Genomic DNA, 11,339 nt, shown 5'->3' with positions numbered 1-11,339 from the left:
GATGTCATTAGGTCCTCTTGAAAAACTAAAGCTGAACAAGACCAACACTAGATTCAGTCAATTGGTTAATGAATATTTATTAAGAAACTACTATGTGTTTGAGGACAGGTGGATGGCACAATGGCTAGATCATCAGCCCTGGAATTAGGAGGACCTGAATTCAAATCCAGCCTCAGACACTTTAACTATCTGTGTGTCCCTGGGCAAGTCATTTAACCCCAATTACCTCACTCACACACACAAATAATAAACAAAATAAATAAATAAAATGTGAGTCAGAAGTATTTTTACAAAATAAATAAATAAATAATACACTCAGAATCTTTTATGTGGTAGGCGTTTTGTTAAGTGCTAGAGATAAAAAGAAGCAAAAGACAAGAAACTCACAATCTAATGGGGGAGACAAAGAAACACACATTCATATGAACTATTTACATGATAAATGGCAAATAATTAACAATAAAGGCATTAGAATTAAAGGGGATTAGGAAAGACCTTCTATAGATTAGAACTTTTGAAACATTTGAAAGAACTTTGGAAGCCAGGAGGGGAAAAAATGATAAGGAAGAGCATTCTGGGTATGAAGGACAGCCAGAGAAAATGCTCAGAATGGAAAGATAGTTTGTCTTGTTTATAGTACAGTCATGAAGTCCTTGTCACTAAATTGATAAATACCTAATGGGGGGTAAGGTAAAAGAAAACTGCAAAGGTTTGGGGAAAGAGGGATACAGGAATAAGTTAACTAAAGGGCTTTGAATGACAAGCAGAGGATTTTGTATTTAATCTAGGAGAATAACAGGAAGAAACCAAAATTGATTATGTGCAGACATGCTCTTTAGAAAAGGATAGACTGGAGCAGGGAGAGACTTGAGGCAGGCAGACCCAGAATCAGGTTATTGCAATAGTCTAGCTGTGAGGTGATGAGGGTCTGCCCTAGAATAGTGGCAATGTCAGAGAGAAGGAAAGTTATTTTAGAAATGTTGCAGAGGTGAAATCTCAGCATGGAGGATGAGAGAGTGAGGAGACAAGGATGGCACTAGTTTCACTTTTGACCAGGAAGATGATGTTTCCCTCTTCAGCAATAAGAAAAATAGGAGGTGGGAAGAGGTTAGGGGGAGAGATAATGAGTTTGGCTTAAGACATATTGAGTTTAGGATGTCTTCTGGATATAGTGTTTGAAATATTTTAAAGATAGTTGAAGACATGAGATTGGAGGTCAGCAAAGACATTGGAGCAAGATAGATGGATTTGAGAATCATCAGCATAGAAATGGTAATTAAACCCACAGAAGTTGATGGGACCATCAAGTAAAGTTCCATAAATGGAGAAAAAAAGAGGGCCCCAGACTGAGAGAAAGGTTAGGGTGTGTGACCTGAATGAGAATCCATTGAAGGTGCCTGAGAAAGTGAGGTCAAATAGGTGGGAGGCTGGTGTCCCAAAAAGCTAAAAAGAAGAAAATATCAAGGAAGAGAGGGTGACCAACAGTGTCCAAGGCTGCAGAAAGGTCCAGAAGAATAAAGATTGAGAAAGCCATTCGATTAGGCAACTAACAGACCATTAGTAACTTTGGAGATAAAGTAGTTATAACACTATGATAAGATTGGAAACCAGAGGTTAAAAAGAGATAGAAAAGGAAAAAAAAAAGGAGATACTTATTGTACATATTTTTCCCAAGGGGTTTAGCCACAAAAGGCAGAACTAGCAAAATAGTTATTGAGAATAGAAGGATTAAGTGAGGATTTTTTTTTCAGGATGGGGAGACATGGGCATATTTGTAGGCAGTAGGGAATGAATCAGTAGAGAGGGAGAGATTAAAGAAAAGTGATAGAGCAGGGATTGGACATCTATGGAGCATATGAGATGAAATGAGACCACTTGTGCAGCTAGAAGAGTTAGCATCTTTTTTATCTGGAAAGGAATAAAACTACTTAATCATATTATTCATTCTTCAATTTTGAAGAGTAATGACATCACAAATAGTAAGATAATGGGTGATGACTTACAAGTGAATTGGATTTAAGTGAAGCAGAGTTACACAAAGTTGTCAGCCTGTGAGGCAGGGTGAAAGAAATAATGACATGATATCTGAGTAATATGAGAAAAGAAGAAGAAGAGAAGAGGAAACCTACATGCATGGTATCAATTGTTTTCTGTAAAATATGGAGCAAATTTCTAATCAGTAAGTGGGGGGATAAGGGAGATTTGAAAAAATATGAAAAAGTTTGGAAGAATCAATGTGAAGAATGGGAATGTGAATTAAGGGTAGCCTAGAAAGATTAACTAGTAGGGGTGAGAACCCAGTTGAGGTTGTGTATGCCCTATTAGAAAAGCATAGACCTTTCTAAAAATTCCATCTAGAGCCTCCCATAACTACCTCTCAGGATGAGTCTCTGAGCTCCAAGTTCTTCCTGAAAAAGTGGCCTAGGTAGTTTCAGAAATTGCATGATATAATTGTCCTGGATTATGAAAGTTTCTTCCTCAAGCATCATAGGAGCCAGTTTGGGGGAACACCTATAGAATATGAACATAATTCTATCTAGCTCATAAAACCAGAGAATTTCAAGGATTAAAGTGATTTCAGAAGGTATCTAGCTCAATTAATGATGGTACTAGAATCTCTATCAAGTGTCAACTAAAATCTCAAGTACTGAAGTCTTTCCTGATCCTCTTTAATTTTAATTACAAAGATTGTCTGCCATTTACACTGTATTTATGTTATATGTACATAGTTGCTTTTATATCGACTCCTCTGTGGAATTTGAACTCCTTGAGGGCACTATTTTTATCTTTCTTTGAATCCTCACAATGCCTTAGGAGGTAGTTAATAAATGCGTGTGGATCTGATTCTAAAGTATATCCAGGAAGTGGTCATCTAGTTTTATTTTGGAGGTTTCCAGTGAAGGGAAACCCATTTCTATTTAAGATCATTTCCTTTTTAAGAATTTATTTTTACTTCCTGACATCAAATCTAGATTTAGTTCTTAACAATGTCCATCCATTTCTCTTAACTTTGCCTCCTGGGAACAATCATTTTTTTTCTTCACAGAACAGCCCTTTAAATACTTTAAGACTCCTGTTGAATCTTCAAATATATATTTTCTTTTCCAGATTAAAAAAAAATTTTCCAGCTCTTTCTACTATTCTTCACATGGCAAAGTCTCTCAGCCTCCCAACTTCTTGTTAATTCCCTTCTCTTTTCCATTGCAGAAGCATTCTTCATAAAAGGGCACTGAATGTTCTATGAGAACTCTAGCAAGGACTGAATTGGAGGCTGGAGGAAGGGAAGGAACTGAAAGGAAATACCATAGAGCCTGGGGAGAAAGGGTAGGGATCGATAATTTACGAATGCTGTAATGATTGCTTGATTGATTTATTGCCTTTGGAAGGTAATGGGGTTAAATTATTTGCCCAAGGTCACACAATAAGTGCCTAGGTTAGATTTGAACTCAGGTCCTCCTGACTTCAGGACTCTCTCCACTACATGACCTATTCCTAGCTGCTCCTATTTTAATGATTTAAATCTCTTTAACTATGTCCTGGCTTATCATAGATATCACATTTTCTATTAGAGATTTTTGGGGTGCCAAAGAATGCCAGAGAAATTGCCAGGAAAAGATTTCTTGTCAGGGAAAACAGAAGCCAAATAAGTGAATGATTCCATTCTGCCTTCATTCTATATGTGGAGCTTAGAAAACCTGGGTTTAAATTCTGCTCCATTTACTGACTGTTCGAATGTGTCAATTATTTAATCTCTCTTAGCCTCAGTTTCCCCCTCTATAAAATGAGGATAACAATAGCACCTTTCTCTAGAGTTATGAGGATTAAATGAGATAATATGTACAGTGTTCTTAAAGTCTTACATAAACGGTAGTTATTATATCAGATATCAATTATCATTGTCCAGTACACCCCAAATAGCTAGTCTTTCCTCCAATATTTTAAAAACATTTGATTTTGTTCTTGGCTATCCTGGTCTGACTCAGCCCATCCTGAGCTTCTGTATTTCTGAATCTATTTTCCAGGCATGTGCCATCATAACTTCTGTTAACAGTCAATTTAATTTTTGAATGGTTCTAATTGTTAGGAAATTTGTCTAGATATTGAGACTAAAACTGTCCATCTGTAACGTCTACCCATGGTCCTGATTTTGCCCTCTATGATCAATCAGCATAATTCTAACAGATTACATTCAACATCCTTTAAAAAATTTGAAGATAACATTCAGGAACCCTCTATGTTTTCTTTCTTAATCAATCATCTCTCAATGTATTTTGCTCTCAGCGTGATATCTGAGATTGCACATCACACTGCAGGTGTGGATTGATCAGGGCGGGGGAAATGAAACACCTTTCAGTCTGTAGAAACACTTCTATTCAGAAAGCTCAAATCAAATTAGCTGTTTTTGTCAATTCATTGTATTACTATCCCATATTGAGCTTGTGGCCCAATAATCATCTTAGGTCTACTATATATAAGCTGCTTTTTAATAACTTCTCCTCCTGAACATGTGTTTGTGCCTTTGAATTTGAAACTCAATGCTAGAGTCATTGGTCAAAGGGGAGTCATTGATAATAAAAGAAAAAGAGCAGAGATTTGTGATAAGAGAATTTTATTGTTGCATGAGACAAATGAGGCAAACAAAGTTGGGTTCAATTCTGAAATGGGGGAATTTTGAGACAAGATGAAATAATAGGCTCTCTTGGCTCCAGAAGGAGATCTCAGCAGCTTAGAGCCTTGAGGGGGGGAGGACAGAGGGAAAGGGAGTTAATTGGGAGGAGGGGTGGGAAAAGAGGGGGTAGTTTTCCTGTCTTCATTTCTGCTCATCTCAGTCAAGGGTACCAGGTCAGCAACAGCCTCCAGAGCCACCACTGCAGCCCCCAGAGCTTGCTCCACAGTCTTCAGACTGCTGATTGTGCCCACTACCACTGCCAAAGAAGCCAGGGCCCTGGTGCCTGTGTCCATGGGATCTTCTGTGATGGGAAAAGAGATGGCAGCCACCCTCAGAGCCAGAGTTGCCACATCCTCCAGAGCCGGAGCTGCCACATCCTCCAGAGCTAGAGCCACCACATCCTCCAGAGCTAGAGCCACCACATCCTCCAGAGCTAGAGCCACAACCAGAAGTGACAGGAGGAGGGCATGGAGTTGGAGGAGAGATCTCAGGGGTCTGGCATTTGGGAGGGGGCTGGTACTGCTGCTGTTTTTGCTGGAAGGACATCTCTGTATGAGTTCAGTAAGCCTGAAAAACAATAAGGGAATTTTTCAAATGCTTGAAACCCAGGGAATCTTGTTAATTTTTTCATTTTGAATCAATCCATATATCTATAACACATTAGTACCTAGTAGGTATTCCTATTGACAAATATATTCTGGTGAAAATCTGGGGAGCGAGGAATGAGCATCTAGCACTAATACTGGGTAGTAAGAACATTTTATGAATGTCTATATGATCTGAGAGCCAGCAGTGTTTCCTGGACAGGGAGCCAGCCTCCAAGCCGGGAAGATCTAAATCAAGTCCTGCCTATGACACAGATAGACTGTGTGAACTTGAGGAAGTCATGGCCTCTTATTATTCTGGCCAGCTTCCTAAGGCTATAGCAGCTGCAGAGAAAGTGTCGTCTTGCATTGTTAAGGAATTTCATCATATAAGAGGTTCCTTATGTCAAGACAATGAGAGAGCCAAATCTTATCCTGATAATCCTGATAAATTCTGCAGAATCTCTTTTTTACATGCATATACACACATGAGTGTTCTAGTTGAGAAGGGATGTGAAACTCCCCAGAATGCTCTGATCATCACAAGGATTACAGAACATTCCAGACTTTCCAGGAACTCTGATGTCTGTTTCTTCCTCCCCCTCTAAACATTGGGCTCTTGCACTTTTCTTTTAGGGTGACCAAGAATGATTCTCTATTACATAAAACAATAATAATAAAATAATAATCTTCATGATAATAACATTTTTATTGCATTGTACGGATTTCAAAGATCTTTACAAATATAATTTTGTTTTAGCCTTATAACGAGCCTGGATTGTAGATGCTAGTATTATCATCCCCATTTTACAGATGATAATACTGAGGCAGACAGAGATTAAGCGACTTTCTCAGGGTCACACAGCTAGTAAGCATGTGGGGCAAAATTTAAACTGTTTTTTGTGACTACAATTCCAGCACTCTATCCAATGAGCCAAATTCAAAGTACAGATTTCTATTCTTTGCTAACTATTGTACTTTTCATTCAGCTCCACCCTATTTCTTCTCAACACCTCTCTCCTTTTTCAATCAATTCATATAATTCCAATCAATCCATAAATATTTATTAAATACAATGCCATGCACTGTGCTAAGTGCATTATTTTCTCCCTTCCTATTCTTCCTCCTCCCCCACTCTCCTCCCCTTGCTTTGTGCTCTCCTTCTCCTTTTTTTAGTACCTTACTCCAACCCTCCTTTGACCATGAAGACACTCACCTTGATCACAGAACAGACAGGAATTCTCTGCTGAAGAATCAGAACGAGTGAAGAGCCAGGGGTAGGGACACCTTTTATAGGGCATTGAGTCTCAGCTCTCTACAAGAAAGAGTGTCTTTCCCAACCCATGACATGTGTCACTTAATTCCTGACATTCTCCAACCTCTCAATCATATATGTGAGTCACTGCATGATCACTGAGCTGAAAAGGACCTTCAATACCATCTACTCCAATCCCCCATTATACAAATGAAGAAACTGAGGCTTAAGAAAGTTAGATGACTTTCCCATGAAATATATAGGATTTTAACCCAATTTAACCATTTCCCCAAGTTAATGCTTTTTTCATTTTACCATGTCATGGTAGAGCTGAAGTATCTCTCCTCCAAGAAGGAGATATAAAGATAGTGCTTTCAGAAAACTGAAATTATTGTCCCCTCCTCACAGAAGAATCCCCATAAAGTTAAATATTTTCCTTTGGGTTTGTGGGTAATTGACTTTTTCATTCATCTACTTATTCATTAATTCATCTGCTCATTCAATACTCAACAAAATTTTTGAGGCTGTATTATGTACAAGGTTCCAAGCCTCTGGGCTTCTGGAAATATAAAAAATAATGAAACATCCTCACATTCTCAAAAGTGTGTAAATGCTAGACAAGTACAGAAATAAATTCTGTGTCATATAGAAATAAAGAAATAAAGGTCTGAGATTTAACTGTCATTTGGAACTCTTTGAAGCAAGAATTTTAATCACATCATGAACCCCTTTGGTAATTTGGTGCACTCAATGAGCCCCTTAGTAATTTTTTGAAGTAGTATTTAATAAGAATGTTTTAACATATTTAGTTTTGTATATTGATATAGTATATTTTTTATGTTTTTAGATATGTAAAAAACACAAGTTTACGAGGGAAGCTAAACATATTGAAATAATTATCAAAATATATATTTTTTATATTGTTTCTTTTTTTTTTAATTCATTTTTCCAAATTATCCCCTCCCTCCCTCCACTCCCTCCCCCCGATGGCAGGTAATCCCATACATTTTACATGTGTTACAATATAACCTAGATACAATATATGTGTGTAAATACCATTTTCTTGTTGCACATTAATTATTAGCTTTGGAAGGTATAAGTAACCTGGGTAGATAGACAGTAGTGCTAACAATTTATATTCGCTTCCCAGTGTTCCTTCTCTGGGTGTAGTTATTTCTGTCCATCATTGATCAACCAGAAGTGAGTTGGATCTTCTTTATGTTGAAGATTTCCACTTCCATCAGAATACATCCTCATACAGTATTGTTGTTGAAGTGTACAGTGATCTTCTGGTTCTGCTCATTTCACTCAGCAACAGTTGATTTAAGTCTCTCCAAGCCACTCTGTATGCCTCCTGCTGGTCATTTCTTACAGAGCAATAATATTCCATAACCTTCATATACCACAATTTACCCAGCCATTCTCCAATTGATGGACATCCATTCAACTTCCAGTTTCTAGCTACAACAAAAAGAGCTATCAAAATATTTTTAAAGAAAAAGTTTAATCACTCAATAAACACTTATTAGACACCTGTTGTGTTCCTGGCCCTGTGCTAAACTCAGGATTTGACCCATTATATTAGGGGTGAACACTTCCCCTAGATAATGAATCTCCTTCTATCGAAGCAGGTCAGCAGTTTCTGTATAACTTATAGTCTTAGAAAGTTGCCCAATCACCGAGTAGCTAAATAATTTGCTCAGGTCATTACAGCAAATCCACATCAGAGGTTGGACTTCGGAACTGGCCTTTTTGTTTCCTAGCCTAATTTTTTTTTTATTTTCTACTATACATGACTTCTCTATTCTGTCAGAAAGGTATAGTCTACATACTGTCAAGACCATGGTTGTTAACTGTGTGTGTTGTAGACCTTTTTGTAGGGACCATGCATGGTCCCTAGAGAAGCCAACAGACCTCCTTTAAGAATAATGTCTTTAAATGCATAAAATAAAATATACAGAATTAAAAATAAAATAAATCATATTGAAATATAAATGATTATTGACTAATTGAAATGAAGTTATTAATTTCTTGAAATGCTTCACAGGTCCTGCTATAGGAAGTTAACGCAAAGTGAAATTATATTTAGCTGAGATGACTATAGGCATCACCATGAATGAAAAGCTATATGGGAGGATCTTGAAGGATAAGAAAAGGTCTAAAATTGCTCTTAAATATGTTGTCCCTTATTGTCCCCTTCAATGTCTGATCATGTCTATAGAATATCCCTTATGGAGAGGAGGGTGTTAAATCAAGGATCCAACAGGTTCCACACTAATCTAATTCCCAACTCATCTAAAACATTTCTTTTAGATTTTAGGAAACCAAGGCCCTGAAAAATAAAATGAGTTGCCTGGTATCCAAGTCATAAGTGACAGCATAAAATGATGAAACCAAGTCCTCTACCTCCAAATTCCATGTTTCTTGCACCATATACCATATCATGTTGTCTTTCATTCTATAGATGAAGCTTCCCTAACAATTGCTAAATTATGACACAGCTCTGACACAGCTGTGACCATTCTAGGATATCACAGAAAATCTTGGGATAGACATCTGTCTTCTTCCCCTCCCACCATACAGTCATTTTCCAGGTCAATCACCTGTTCACCTACAATCTCAAATCCATTTCATCCTATTAAATCTGTGTCCTCTCTCTTTCACACCCATGAACCTGTATACATTCCTAAGTACTCAAACATAATCAGACCCAGGGCAGCCATTCTCTCCTCTCTATAATTGTCACTTCCTCAAAGGGAGGGGGAAAAAAGACAGGAAATCTATGATGTAATAAATTATATCAGTCCTGGAACACACCAACATGTCTCACTTCCCCAGCCCCCACCCCATGAACTATGGGCTAGTCCAGCTCCAAACCTTTTATTAATCTGTTTTTTTAACTTGTATAATTTTTCTGAGGAAAACAAAAGGTTTGATTGCCCATATATATGCATTTCTTGTTGCTTTTGAATAGTTTTTTCATCATTCAACTTCATAACCCTATTTGGGGGACTTTTCATAACCCTCCTTTTCTCCCTCCCTCCATTATTCCTTCCCTCCTTTCCTCTCTTCCTCCTCTCCTTCCTTCCTTCCTTCCTTCTTTCTTTCTTCTTTTTCTCTCTCTTTTTATTGACAAGGAACCCCCAAAACTCTGAAAAATCCTCAAAAGAGAAAAATTCCTTGGATTCTGCCTCAGAGAAGGGACTCCACCCTAAGCACAGTTTCATCTTTATCTGGCTCAGTCTTGAAACCCATTGAATTCAATTCAAATTTTAACCCGGACTGAAACCCAGCCTGAAGCCAACGTGGGATTGTACCCACAAGCCCCTTTGGCAGCTTGTAGCCAAAGGCCCCTGTTATAAAAAAGAGCCAAGTTGGAATCCTCTCTTTGCAGAGGTCCCAAACATAGCAGCCTTATGCCTTCCATGTCAAAGGATTTCTGCCCACTGGAAATCTGGTTCCAGTGCCTTTTATCTCTACCTTCAACTTTACTAACTAGACTTTACTTCCAAACCCCATAATAAACCTCTTTTATCAATCTAGGTTTTTGGGTCAGTAAATTCCTTTTCAGGGGACTCTTGCACCGCTGCTAGACCTCAATTAAACCTAATTTCATTTAGGTACCCCCAATTATAAACTTCATCATTATGACTTGTCTGCCCAATGAAACATAAATTTTCATTTGTGTTTTTTAGTTTATATATGTATATTCATTTTTTACATATTTTCATATGAACCATGTTGGGAGAAAAATCATCAGGACAAAACAGAAAAACCATAAGAAAAAAAAGAAAAAAGGGTGAAAATAGTATACACTGGTCCACATTTAATCTCCATAGTTCTCTCTCTGGATGCAGATGGTATTTTCATTCAAAGTTTATTGGATGGAATTCTCACAAGATATCTTGGGGTTCATGGGTTGGTTAACTTTCTTTCTTAAAGACCATACCTTGAACCCAAATCACTCTGGCTCTCATTGATTGAGAAGAAGGTCCCAGCCAAATCCTACTTGGTCTTTCTTTGGGCCAACATTGACTCAGACTGAATATAAATAGTGATTGTTTCTCTTTTCGCCAGAAACCCTGAATAACTTCCCCTCCCAGATTTGAACTCACAAAGAGGAGTCTTCCTGACTCTAGGCCTGGAGCTCTATCTACTTTGTTACTGCCCATATAAACACCCATTGAGCTTTTAATTTTTCACCAGACAGAGGTGTCACTCCAATTGAACTGGGGAAAAGAGTACATTTTTAGGAAACCAGATACACATACCCTCAAAATAACAGAAAGACAGACAGACACATCGACACAGAGGCAGACACAACCAGAGAGAGACAAAGACAGAGACAGAGAGACAAAGATAGAGAGAAACACAGAGACAAAGAGGCAGAGACAAGCAGAGAGAGACAAAGAGAGTGAAGGGAGAGACAGAGAGAGACAGAAAGAGAAACAGAGACAGAAACAGAGAGATAGTAAGAGACAGAGAGAGACAGAGACAGAAAGAGACAGAGACAGTCAGAGATAGTGAAGGGAGAGACAGAGAGAGAGACACAGAGAAACAGAAACAGACAGAGTGAAGGGAGAGACAGAAAGAGAGACAAAGACAGAGATAGAGACACACACACAAAGAGACAGAGACAAAAAGAGAGAGATACAGAAACAAAGAGATAGCAAGAGACAGAGAGACAGACACACACAGAGAGAGACAGAGATAGAGAGAGAATGAAGGGAGAGACAGAGAGAGACAAAGGCAGACAGGGAGAGAGAGATAAGGGAAAGAGAGAGACTGAGACAGAAACACACAGAAAGATGTACCTGTATAAAATGATGAT

General features: G+C 38.1%; 1 long non-coding RNA gene across 1 annotated transcript; it reads right to left on the bottom strand.

Annotated features, from left to right (window-relative positions):
* Nucleotides 1-4,592: 4,592 nt before the first annotated feature.
* LOC141539989 (uncharacterized) lies at nt 4,593-6,518 on the bottom strand. Its single transcript, XR_012481443.1, has 2 exons — nt 6,470-6,518; nt 4,593-5,236 (listed from the first exon to the last, which is right to left on the bottom strand). It is a non-coding gene; the product is annotated as an uncharacterized LOC141539989 (long non-coding RNA).
* Nucleotides 6,519-11,339: the final 4,821 nt, after the last annotated feature.

This window comes from Sminthopsis crassicaudata, chromosome 4 (assembly GCF_048593235.1).
Source record: "Sminthopsis crassicaudata isolate SCR6 chromosome 4, ASM4859323v1, whole genome shotgun sequence".
NCBI lineage: Eukaryota > Metazoa > Chordata > Mammalia > Dasyuromorphia > Dasyuridae > Sminthopsis > Sminthopsis crassicaudata.
The sequence above is the reverse complement of the archived record's forward strand: the minus strand, read 5'-3'. Positions and strand labels throughout refer to the sequence as shown.